Genomic DNA, 12,880 nt, shown 5'->3' on the forward strand with positions numbered 1-12,880 from the left:
AAATTATAGCAAGGGAGGTTTAGGTTGTATGTTAAGAAAAAATTCCTGACTGTCTGGGTAGTTAAGCACTGGAACCTATTGCCCTGGGAGGTTGCAGAATCTCTGCCATTGGAGTTTCCTAATTACAGGTTAGAGTAACTCTTGTCAGGGATGGGCTAGAAATACTAGAGGCTTGTCTACACATACAGTGCTGCACCAGTGAAGATGCTGCCTATATTGACAGGCGAGCCTCTCTCCTGTTGGTGTAGATACCCCACCTCCCGGGTGGTGGTACTTATGTTGATGGGAGAAGCTCTCCTGTCAACCTCGCGCTGCGTACCCCAAGAGGGTCCCTATAACTGCACCCACCCAGGGTTTTCCACACCCCTGATCTGCACCATAGTTATACCGACATAAACGTGCAGTGCAGGCCGGGCGTGGTCCTGCCATACGTGCAGAGGACTAGTGGAGGTGACTTAGCGAGGTCCCTGCCAGTCCTGCGTTGCTATGATGTAATCTTAGATTTTGCAGGCTCAGAAAGAGCACATCTTTGCCTAGATACCCCGAGCCCTGGCCTGCCCCAGGAGACTGACCAGCTGACAAGAATCCCCTCCCCCAAGCAGGGCTTCACAGAGGTGCCTGGTTTGCAGTGCAGGGAATGCAGCTGCCTGTGGAAATCCCATGTGCCGTTAGAGACCGGACTCCCTCCCCTAGACCGCCTGGCTCCCACCAAAGGCGCTGGGGGCCCGCCGGACTGTTGCATTTTGCAGCATCCTCCGGGACGGGGAGCCGGGCCTAGCAGGGATCCCGCAGAGCCGCTTTCCGTGTGCGCTGGGCTCGCAGGGGTTAATGAAGGTGCGTCGCTTTTGGCTGTAGTGTCCAAAACGCTCCACTAGGGGGCGCCGTGGAACACGTAGCAGCCACGCAGAACTGGCTCAGGGGCAGAGGCGTTTTTCGCCTGGCCGGTTAGCTCAGTTGGTTAGAGCGTGGTGCTAATAACGCCAAGGTCGCGGGTTCGATCCCCGTACGGGCCAGAGTTGTGTCTTTTATCCCCTGGTGTGTGAACTGGGTGTTATGGCTGCTCTTTATTTCTTTACTTTCATATAGCAGCTGGAGCCAAAGGCTGAGACCCCCCTTCCCCGATCCTCCTGTCATGGAACATTCCCTGCAGTGAATTAAAAACCTCTTCCCACAGCTCTGGGGACAAGAAGGGGAAGTTTCGGGGACACAAATACTGCGGGTGAGACGCCCCGGCTCCGCTTCTTGCTCTTTACGCCAGTACATGCCAGTTACACTCTCAGCCCTGGGGCACCGGCCTGTGGCAAAGATCTCCCAGCCCAAGGACTAGAGATGGGAGAGGAGCGTCCGGGACAGGGGGATTCTAGTCACTGCTGGGCCCAAACCATCATCCACCGATGCATGTTGTCAGCTCTGTCTGCTTCGTGGCAGACAAATAAAAGGGGGCGCAACGGATTTGAGGAAGTGGAAACTAAATGAGCAAAGGAGCATTTCAAGCCAGCCATTTCTGGGGTCTAACCCCAGCAGGTGTTTGCGCGGTGAGGCCAGCCAGCCGCCCTGTGTGGGCCATAGGATAAAGACTGCTCTGCTTTGGTGAGAACGTGGCGAGCTCGCCGCACGGCCCAGCCTTTCCTCTGTCCGTATTCCCGCCCTGAGAGCTCGCCCAGCTGCCCTGCGTCCCGTGTTTCACACCAGGTCACTGCCTGTCTCCGCCAGGCAGAGCTGCAGGAATCCGGCTCGTGGCCCGCCTGGCTGTGGCCGGATTTGAGGGTATCACAGACAGGTGATGACATTGCTGACGAGTGTTATTCATTCCCCCTCCCAGAGCTGGGAACAGACCCCAGGAGTCCTGACTCCCACTCCCAGGCCCCCTTACACAGTCACAGCCCTTCACGTGGGCCGAATCAGTCGCCCTTCTGCGGCCAGCCGAGGGCTTCGTGGAGCTGGAGCAGCACCCGTCTGCTGGGCCAGCCAGGGTCACTCCCCACTGCACTGATGGGGAAGGAGCCAGTAACTGCCCCTACACAGATATTGTGGGGAGCAGCCGGGGCAGCCCCATAGCAAATGGGGTGCCAGGGGATCCATCTGGGCGGGGTCTGCTCTGGGGTGGAGGGGAGGGGTTCACAGCTGGATGAAGGGCCAGAGGGGGGCATTGTGTCAGGACATGGGGGAGAGGGCGGTTCCCAGAGGGGAGGCTGAATGCTGCAGGGGCAGCGTGTGTCACTGGGGTCAGGACGGGGGAAGCAACAGGGGGATCTGTTACCTGGTGGGGCTAACACTGAACTGTGAAGTTACCCACCCGACCCCCAGCCCATAAACAATCCACCCCTCCCCCTGGACAATGCCCCACTGAGCTGGCAGGGCCTGTTCTCAGCACAGCCCAAGGGAATGCGATGCCAAAGGGCCAAGCTGGTGCCAGCAGTGGGATTTGATCTGCAGCTCGCGTGATCCGGGCTGGTGGGTTTCAGGCCATTGGGAAAGGAGTGAATCTGGAAAGAAAGTGAGAAAACATCCGTCCAGCCTTGGTGATTCCAGCAGCCGCTGGTGGAGAAGTCCCAGCTCTGGCAGCAGGGTTAGCAGGGGGTCCCCATGGCTGAGGCAGTGTCCCCGAAGCTGAGGGTCAAAGCAGGGCCGCTTTGTGCCAGGGTCACGCTCCCCTCGCTGAGCTGGGGCTGTTTGCAGCAGCTCCCCAGGGGCGTGTGTCTCTTCATGCCACACTCAGTGTCTGTGGCTGTCCCAGCTGCCCGGCTCCCTCCATCCCACACCTTCAGCCTGGCGGGGACAGTGAGTCTGGTGTTAGAGGCCCTGGCAGGGTCCCTGGGTGTGATTCAGTGGCAACACCAGCCCCTCCCAGGGCCCCCTGTGCATAGGATGCAGGTCCTGGGCCCAGAAGCCCAGAGCCAAGCACTCTTTGGAGCTGGCTGTGAAGCCCAAACTCACACAGCAGAGTGGCGCAGCGGAAGCGTGCTGGGCCCATAACCCAGAGGTCGATGGATCGAAACCATCCTCTGCTAGTTCCTTTTTCCTGTCTTATGGCCCTGTCCAGCTGTGCAGGGAGTTGAGAGAAACTTGGTGTGCTTGGGTCTTTTGCAGCGATTCATCCCCCACCTCCTACCCGTTCTATGACCAGCGAGCTGGCCTGTCACTGTGATGGGACGGCTGGTTTTCCTGGGGGTGGGGCGGCCTGTCTCCTTAGCTGACCCCACTGCCAGCCCAAAGTCCCATCCCAGCCCCCCAGCGCAGCCCCCACACCTGGCCAGGGCCTTAGTGCTGGTTCGTGTTTGAGCCCATGCCCCCTGGGCCAGGTCTGTGCCTCAATTTTCTAGTTTCCTTGTAATGCCATCAAATAAATGGCAAAGCCCCCAGCCCAGAGCCCAGTGACCCCCTGCATGTGACCCACAGCCTTCTCAAAAACAAGCCAGAGAAACACACCTGTAACCCCAGGGATCACCTGGGTTCCTGGCTCCGTGTGGGGACAGCGCAGGGAGGGGCGCACTGCACTATCCGATCAATTTCCACATGTTTTCGAGAACCTTTTCGTTTGGGAGAGAGCCAGGAAGTGGTGAGCAGGCAGCGCAGGAGCAGTAATTCAGTGGCTTCTCCAGTACAATTCATTACCAAGCGTTTTCATTTTAAAAAAAAAGGCTTTTTAATGTCACTTACATTTTGTACTAGGTTGATTTGTCATCATCTACCTCTAATTCATTTACCACTGCCTCTGATTCATACTCCCGGGTCGGGAGGGGAGCCAAGGGCAGACACAGCATCTTCTCAGCAACCAAGAGGGAGTGTGACGCCCTTCCTGGGAGCTCTGGGGGGAGGGGGAGAAGCCGTGTGGGAGCAGGCTGGAGCCGGGCAGGGCTGGCTGCGTGGGGAGCTGGCGGGTCCCAGGCCTGCAGGCAGGTTCCCCCTGAGAACTGGCCTCTGGGGACCTGAAAGCAACATCCCTCAGCATGGCCCTGTCGCTCTCCAAGGTGACTCCCAGCTTGTAGAGCTGTGCTGGGAAAACAGGCTGAGTTAGCCCGCAGCTCCTAGGTGAGATCAGTCCCCATGTGGCCAGCTCTGCTCTGGCTGCTTTTCCGGGGCTGCTGCCTGCAGGGAGTGTGTCTGGGCGCTGGGGTGGGAGACTAAAGTTAGGATTTTACCGTAGTTTTCTAATCGGCCTCTTGCGCCCTGCACCCCTCTGTGAGGAGGGGAAATCCTGGGGCCAGACGCAGCCTCACTCCTGCGTGAAGAGGACGCTGCCAGCAGCACTTGTCAACCCTCTGCTGACTGAGGCGCCCAGAGCCATCTCAGAACCCACAGCTCCATCCTGGAGTCGTGGGTCACCATCTTTAGTTTGCTAGTTGGGGAATTGTTTGAGGGACCCCCTGGTCCCTGAACGGTGTCCTCAGGCCAGGGGCTCTGGGCTTGGGGATTTTATTACCTGCTGCCTAGTAAATCTGCAGAGGGACTTACCACCTTATCGCACTTGTGAGTCTTTCGGGTTGTGCTGAACCCAGTCAGCCACATTGCTAACAACTGCACAGCAGATATCGAGGTCACAGGTCATCAAGGGCGCCTACAAAGTACGCGTACCAACGGGACACTGATTTTACATTTGCTAGTAGATTGCGTCACGTGCCCGGGGAAATTCACAGGCATTATCAGTGTGGGCACCGGTGACCCTGAGATAATGTTTTACCCTGTTACGTTATGTTTATTTCCTGTTTAATACAATGACTGTGTTAAATATGTTGTATGTGTGTGTGTTATTTCCTGGAAGTCTTCAACCACCTGACGAGTAAGTGGGGGTTACCCTGTGATTAGAATTTCCCCCCCTAATCTGCCTTGTTGACCCTAACAGGAAGGAGAAAGGGGGGTGGAGGCACCGTCAAATAAATTTGTATGGGAAGAGAAAGAAGATACACTCTGCTGAGTGGGTGGCAGGACTGAGAAGAACCCAGGCCTGTCTGTCAAAACCCGTAAGGAGATTGGCAACTAAAGGAGGTAACCAGGTGGATGGGGAAGATGTTACACAGCCTAGATGGAGCTACTATAAGGTGGGCGCATAACTGGTTGGAAAAATCTTTCCCAGAGGGTAGTTATCAGTGGTTCACAGTCAGGCTGGAAGGGCCTATCCAGTAGGGTCCTGTAGGGATCTTTTCTGGGTCTGGTTCTCTTCAATATCTTCTGAAATTATTTAGATAATGGAAGAGAGTAAAGGTATAAAGTTCATGGACGATACCAAGCTGGGAAGGGTTGCGAGTGCTTTGGAGGATGGGATTAAAATTCAAAATGATCTGGACAAACTGGAGAAATGGTCTAAGTAAACAGGATGAAATTCACTAAAGACAAATGCAAAGTACTCCACTCAGGAAGGAACAGTCAGCTGCGCACGTACAAAATGGGAAAGGACTGCCTAGGAAGGAGTACTGCAGAAAGGAATCTGGGAGTCGTGGTGGATCACAAGCTAAATATGAGTCAACAATGTAACGCTGTTGCAAAAAAAGCAAACAGCATTCTGGGATGTATCAGCAGGAGGGTTGTAAGCAAGACACAAGAAATAATTCTTTCTCTTTGTTCCATGCGGATACAGCCTCAGCTGGAGTATTGTGTGTGGGTGGGAGGGGGCACCCTTCTGCCTGGTAACTGACCACACACCTCTCCGCTGGCTGAACTCTATGAGCGACCATAATTCACGCACTGTGCTGTGGTATCTCTGGCTATAGCCATATCGCTTCCAAGTGGTGCATTGTGCAGGCATGGAACTCAGGAACACAGACTGCTTTTCCCAGGACGGTGGGGACACAAACCGACCCCAGGACACCACAACCCATGGTATGAGGGGAAGGGTGTGTGATGCGGCACACAAACCCCACACTGGGGCGGAAGGGGTTGCAGCAGTGGTTTTCCGCCTGTGGCCGTGGACCCCTGGAGGTCTGCAGACTGTGGCTAAGGTTGCCAAGGTCCCGCACCAAAAGCTCTGAAGCAAAATAAGCTGCCACGCAGTAAGAGGGAAGATTCTCTCATGGATCAGAAACTGATTAAAAGACAGAAAACAAAGGGCAGGAAGAAATGGGCAGAGATTCAACCCCAGGCTCCCGGTGTCCCTAGCCGCTGCTTGCCAGAAGCCAGGATTGTATGACAGGGGATGGATCATGCGATGATTTGCTTGTTCTGTTCATTCCTGCTGAAGCACAGGCCACTGTCAGCAGCCAGCAGCCAGCATCCTGGGCTAGATGGACCATTGGTCTGACCCACTATGGCCACTCTTGGGTGCTTCCCATGGAGCAGCCGTGACACCCGGTGGCTAGTTTGTGTAATGCACAATGTTTCCCATGAAGCGGCAGTGACACCTAATGGCATGTTTCGGTAATGCAGGGTGTATACACTGTATTACCCTAATTGGCTATGGGGATTTTTTTTTTTGCTCAGTTTTACATTTTGTCAAGGGCGGTGGGGACGGTCACGTGGGTCAGCTATTCCTAGATTCCAAGGGCCAAAGAGAGACTTTGATCATCTAGTCTGACATCCTGTGTAACACAGGTCAGAGAATTTCCCCCAGAATAATTGTCAGAGCAATTATTCCCTCTGTCAAATGAACTGGAAAGCAGTTTTTGGAGGGACAGGGAAAATACACGCCCCTCTCCATGGTTTTCTCCTGAGGTCTGTACACAGGAACCTTTAGGAACTGTGCAAGGAGCAGGATGGAGAGTTCATTGTCTAGCTATCTGTACGTCAGCCCACCACTGTGGCATCTGAGGGCCTTCAACAGAAAATTGCCAGCAGGAGTGAAATCCCCAGTGGACATCATGGTGTCTCTGGCACTTCACCCGCTTTGGGCTCAGACGTTTGCTTGGGGGAGGGCTTCTCATTTTATTCTTGTTAAAAACTTTATTAATTTACTTTTATTGGTTTGTGCAGGGTCGCTGCAATCAGTCCTGGGCATTACCCACGTGTCAGGGGGGAAACTCTCCATGCGCTTGAGGCTTTTTGCTGGGGGCCACCTGCACAGTCGTCCCATCCAAGCCTTATCATGCTCGGGTGTGATAACGCCATAGCCCCCTTGAGCTTTCGCAGGCCTTATGTCATGTTCCCCTGCCTGGGGGTGCGAGGAGCCTGTGTAGGACGGCTGGATCTGAGGAGCTGGTTCTGCCCATCTCACAGCCTGGAACCACTCGTGTTAGTGGAGAAAGGCAGAGCACGAACCAGGCGCCAGACAATTCAAACTGGAAATGAGGCACAAATGTTTGACAGGAGGGTGATTAACCTCTGGACAAACTCCCCAGGGACCTGGCAATCCTGGATGTCACCAGAGCCAGCTGGGAGCATTTCTGGGCGATGCTTTATTCACACACCAGTTTTGGACTGGGTGGTGGTGGGGAGGGGGGCATGAATAAAATCTGCAGGCTGGTGCTATGCAGGAGGTCTGCAGGCAGCTGGTAGACTTGGAAGGGGGTATGCAATAAGTTTGGGAACTTCTACTCTATGGGTTGGCCCAAAACCGGCCTTCTCAACAGCTGAGAGTTGGTCACGTGTCTGTTCTGGACACGCCCCTCAGCCAGCTGGCAAACTGCTCACGCTCCCACCCCGATGTGCTCTGACCACTTTGGCCATGGAAACGCTCCCTGTGCAGTCGTACAAATACTTTCGTTTTGCCCAGAACCTTATGGTTCCTTTATTTGCTGACTGGGGCATGTGATTGGCTGCCTAAGTCAGGTGGTGTTGGTTCCTTTCACTGATTGGGTAACCACTGGCCTTTATAAGGCAGGCTGTGTGTGTTGAGCACAGCTTTGGTGTGTTGGTTCTCCCAGGTGGGGAGGGGGGAGGCTCTGGGGGCAGAGTGGCCAGGGAACATCAGCCCCATTGACCTGTCAGACAGTTAAACCCTTTTCCTGGGGTGTTTTGTGCAAGGCGGAGCTTTGTTCCCGGCCCGGCTGTCTGAATGCCCGGGCTGGGAAGGGGTTTGCGTGTTCCCCTCCTAAGCCTGCCCAGCCAGCTTCAGTCAGACAAGAGCAGCTCGTACCGGGTGCGTGAGATGCTGCAGGTCCCACCTTTCACACCCTCCCCAAAGCCCGTCACAGCAGGGCTGAACTCTCCGGTGGTGGCGTTGTTAGCAGAGCGGGTGCTGTGCTGTGTGCGGACGGGGCTTTCCCAGCCGGTCTCGCTGTAGGATGGTGCGAGGGCCACGGCAGGGGCCTGGAGGCTCGGGACGCTGAGAAACTTGTGACGACAGCCTCTCACAGCCCCTGAGGGCTGGATCCCCACCTCGCAGCTCGACACCATCCGGAGGGTGTGGGCATGGCCCGGCAGAGCCCTGTGGGGACCAGACAAGTCACAGTAGCACCTCTGATGCCAGCCAGCGCATCCCAGACACGTTGCTGTTGTACCAGCTGGAGGCTGCAGCTTTGCATGTCTGTGGAAAGGGGGAGGAAAACGTCAGCCTGACCGTCCGAGCAAGGCGCTGGCCGGCGCGCTCGGTGCCCAAGGCAGCGAACGGCCTGCTCACCCCGTGCGTGCAGCTCTTTGTGACAGTCAGCAGGGGTTAGACAGAGGCTGGAGGGCTCCTGGCCCCTCGGATCCGAGGGCTGTGGTAAGATCATGCCTGGCAAATCGGAGGGGGATGGAACCGGGATCAGAACTGGTGTGTCGGAAATTAGGCCTGACGGGTGGCCAGGAAAATGAGGGGCCGGGCTGATCTACACCCCACTGCCTTCGGGGGCCTTTCGAGAGGGGCAGTTTGGGGACCGCACAGAGGGCATTGCCCATGGAGCAGCAGTGGCGCCGATGGCCAGTTCGGGGTCCCATTGCATGAGATGCAGTGCTTGTGTTAGCGTGGGCTGGGCCGGATGCCCCCTCGCTGGGGTGAGATGGGGTGTGAGGCTGGGCAGCTCAAATCCCTAGCCTGGAAATATGCCAGACAAGATGGGACTGTGAGGACAATACCGGGGGCGGCGGGATTTTTTGGACGGGTCATGCAAATTCCTCACCTCAGGTTATGTAAGCTCCAGCCTTCTGGCGCTCTGCCTGGAGCAGGGTTTCCTGTCAGCTGGCACCTTCTGCCTGGAGACTGGCGCTGGATGGAGAACCGGCTGAACTGCCCAGCCTGGGTTTGGGGGCTGAACCGGAGACGCTCTTGAACTTGTTGTGGTGCCGGGGAAAGCCCAGCTGCAGGTTTGAAGGCCTGACCCTGGGCATCTGACATGGTGCCGCCTGAGAGAGAGATTAAAAAACGAGAAAGATACAAAATTAACATGGCCCATATTGAATGGATTAAAACCTGGCTATCTGATAGGTCTCTGCCCTCGGCTCCCTACCCCAGCCCACAGGCTCCCCTGCCCCCCACACCTGTCCTCCAGCCCAGCCCAGCCCACCCCCACAAGCTCCCCCACACCTCTCTGCCTGCCCCCGCTTCTGGCTGAGCTCCCTGCTGTTGAAGTGGTGGCCACCGTGTGACTTTGGGGTCGTGGTGGCTGGGCCGGGGCTGGGCGCAGAGTGGCAGGTGTGGGCTGGGTGCTGGCACGGAGCCGGGCGGGTTGCTGCGCTTGTGGCCGTAGTGCTGGCAGCCTGGCGGTGCCCCCAGGAGCAGCCCTGAGCCCCCCAGCGCCTGAGCCACGGCCACGACCTTTGCCACGCTGAGGGCAGGGGGGCGCATGGGTCAGTTGTGGGGAGTGACCCCTTGCAGCCCAGCCGGGGCCAATTCCTGCTCCGCAGAGCTGGTGCCAGTGGCAGATGGGCCTCTGCTGGTTGGGCTCCCAGACCCATGCGGACCCCGGCCTGACGGCACCACGTGCACCATCGTGGCTATGCCAGAGCCCTGGGCAGGGGACCATGGAGGTCAATAACTCTGTGGCAGCCCTGGCTCGTGGAGGGGCTCTGTGTCCCCAGCCCCCATGTTCACCCCCCCCATGTAAGTGTGGCAGGGGTCCCGGCTCAGGGCTGGAGATGCGGCATCTGGGAGGGCAGCTGATGCTAGGGGGCTTGAGGGCATGTTGTTCCCCCCCCAGAGGTGGCTGCATCTGTGAGCATGGACTGGATGGTGCTTTGGGGTCCAGCAGGCTGGAGGGCATAAGGGAAATGCATGGACTCAGCCCTTGGGGGTGCCAGTTCTGATCCTGCCCCATGGTAGGGAGGCAGGAAATGGGGCACTGGGCCTTTCCTTTCTAGGTGACACCGGCTCAGGGTGGGAACTGGATGGCTCAGGATATGGGGAATGAGACCCAGGGTCTTTCCCCTGCTGGGCCTGGCTGGGTCTCTCCCCATGGTGCCTGCAGACAGCCAGGTGCCGTGGCATGGTGCTGCGCTGCCCATGGAGCTGGGTGTGGCTGGGCCGGTGCCAGCGCGGCGTGTGGCTGATAAAGCCGGGTAATCTCAGTCGGTGTTTGCCGAGGGGTTGGTTGGACTGCAGAGCAAACACAGGCGGCAGGCTCCTGTCACCCGCCCCACGGCTCCAGGGAGGGAGAACGGACCGAGAGGCTGCCTGCAGGGACACGTTGAACCACAGCCTGTTCAGGGACCAAAGGGCAGGAGACTGGAGAAGACCCAACAACTCCCGGCCCATCCCATTGCCTGGGCCTGGGGCGGGATCGGCCCCTCCAGTCTATTCCCAGGGAAGGGGGGAAATGGTCCCATACAATCTTCCCCCCGGGGAGGGGGGATGGTCCCCTTTGGTGTATTCCCTGGGGGGAAGAGCAGAGCAGGGGTTCAGCAGGGGAAGCTGTGTTGCAGGGAGCAGGGCGGGGGGCTCAGTGGGGCGCTCTCCCCTGGCAGTCAGAGCTGGCCCCCCTGCGTGCTGTCTGACCCACTTTCAGTGAGAGGCTAATTCATACTCGCTGACTCCCCATGGCTCTTTTCCCCAGGTGTGGGTGTTTCTTGGGCACCTCAGCGGGTGCCAGCCCCGGGGTTACATCAGACCAATGCTCCTGGGGTGCAGCAGGGTCTGCCAGGCTGGCCTGGCATTAATGTTGTTTGCATCACGTACGGCATCTCGCTCCCTCCCCATCCTGCGCTCGGGTTGCTCGGCGGCTGTGCCCCAGCTTTCCTGCCACAGGGGTCGCTGCGTCTCAGCACTGGGCGAGCCATCCCCCGCGGTGTTATGTGTGGCTGTTCCCCAGCTGCGCCACCCAAGAGGTGGCTGCATCCCAGCACTGTGCGAGCCACCCCACACGGCTCAACGCCACCAGCAGGTCCCTCGCTGCTGTGAGATGTCTGAGGCTGAGGCACAGGCAAGGTGACACCAGGCTTGTGCCGTGGGGTGGGATTGGGTCCCATAGGCAGCACAGAGCACATCCTCCCCGGGGGCATCACTCATCCCCTGCCAGCCCCCCCCAGCTGAGTGCTGGGCACATGCTGGACAGACAGGCAGGGCACCCAGAGACCTGAGCTGGGTTTGAGTGTGTTAGTGAGAGTGTTTGTGTGTGTGCGTCTGTGTGATTGTGCGTGCAGAGACCCTCCAGGCGCTGTGTGTGTGTGCATGTGCACCAAGAGCCTCCGGGCGCCGTGTGCGTGGCTGTGTGTGTGTGTGTGTGTGTGTGTGTGTGTGTGTGTGTGTGTGTGTGTGCACCAAGAGCCTCCGGGCGCCGTGTGTGTGTGTGTGTGTGTGTGTGTGTGTGTGTGTGTGCGCGCGCAGAGCCCTTCTGCTCGTGGGCGCGTGGCTGTTCAGTGGCTGTGTTGCCCCAGCGGAGATGGCCCCGTGGTGCCGGGGGTTGCTCAGCCCCAGGCCAGGCTGCCCTGGTGTGGACTGGGCTGGGGGTGGCGGGTTCCCGACCCTGCCGTCCCGGCTGAAGCCCTGCGTGGCACAGCTGTGCTCTCCCTTGGAGGCGTGGGTACCAGCTACGCCTCACCTGGGCCCCCCCTTGCGCAGCGGCCGTGCTCTCGGCTCCAGGCCTGCTCCACGCTTCCCAGCCCGGCTGCCATGGCCGTTCTCTGGGGGTTGATTGTTTCCAGAGGGGTGCCAGCTGAAGCCCTGTGTGGCCACAGCTCCGCCAGCCCTGGGAGCTTTGCCGCTAGAGGCCAGGGCCCCGGGATGTAGCTGATCTGGGGGCACTGGCAGCAGGGGACAGAGGGAGCTGGGTGTGGTGGGCGTGAGGGCACGGGATGGGGGTAGGAGGGGGTGGCGTGATGGCGCTGGGGGTGGCGCTGGGGGTGGCGGGGGATGAGGGCACGGGGCTGGACACGGTGGGCACCAAGGGCTGGCTGTGGAGGATGCCAGGGGCTGGGCGCATTTTGCTGCTGGATCCCAGCCCTGCTTCCTGGCCTCTCCTGCCCCAGTGGCGTTGCTACCGTGGGGCAGAGCCACGCTGGGGGCAGCAGGATGCTGGGACTGACTGGGCCGAGCTGGTGCCAGCAGCTGGGGGAGTCCCTGGGCCCATCTGATCCAGGCAGGTGCTGCCCTCTCCTGCCTTCCCCAGGGCTGCGCATCCGCCTTGGTCCATCCGTCCATCTACTCATCCATCCTCACACGCCTCTGTCCAGCCACCGCCTGTCCATCAGTCCACCTCCTTCCCCACACATCGCTGGGCTTCTCTGACCCCCATCGCCAGGGCCTGGATCCCCATCGGCCTCGGCGTGGTGGGGGGCAGGGACTGGGGCCCCTGGGTGTGGGCAGCACCGGGTGCAGTGGCCCCACTCCATGCTGGGGGAGACAGACCCCAGCAGCAGCCCCCTCCCTGCCGTGGGGCTCAGAGCATTGGCCGGGGGGGCTCGGTGCATGGCCCGGAGGGGTGGGGGGCGGGGTGGGTCGGTGCATATGGCTGTGGGGGGCTGCTCTGCCCAGTGACTCCCGGTGTTTGTTATGGGGGGGGGTGGAGGAGGCTGCAACCCCAGAGCCGGGATCGGGTTTTTGGGGGGCTTTCCCGGAACCTGCCGCTACTTTCCGGGGGTCGGGAAGCGCTTCCAGACC

General features: G+C 58.8%; 1 non-coding gene across 1 annotated transcript; it reads left to right on the top strand.

Moving 5' to 3' along the window:
• The first annotated feature begins 939 nt into the window (after positions 1–939).
• TRNAI-AAU (transfer RNA isoleucine (anticodon AAU)) lies at positions 940–1,013 on the top strand. Its single transcript has one exon. It is a non-coding gene; the product is annotated as a tRNA-Ile (tRNA).
• The last annotated feature ends 11,867 nt before the right edge of the window (positions 1,014–12,880 follow it).

This window comes from Emydura macquarii, unplaced genomic scaffold (genome assembly GCF_026122565.2).
Source record: "Emydura macquarii macquarii isolate MOO-44397 ecotype Brisbane River unplaced genomic scaffold, CSIRO-AGI_Emac_v2 contig_746, whole genome shotgun sequence".
NCBI classification, from domain to species: domain Eukaryota; kingdom Metazoa; phylum Chordata; order Testudines; family Chelidae; genus Emydura; species Emydura macquarii.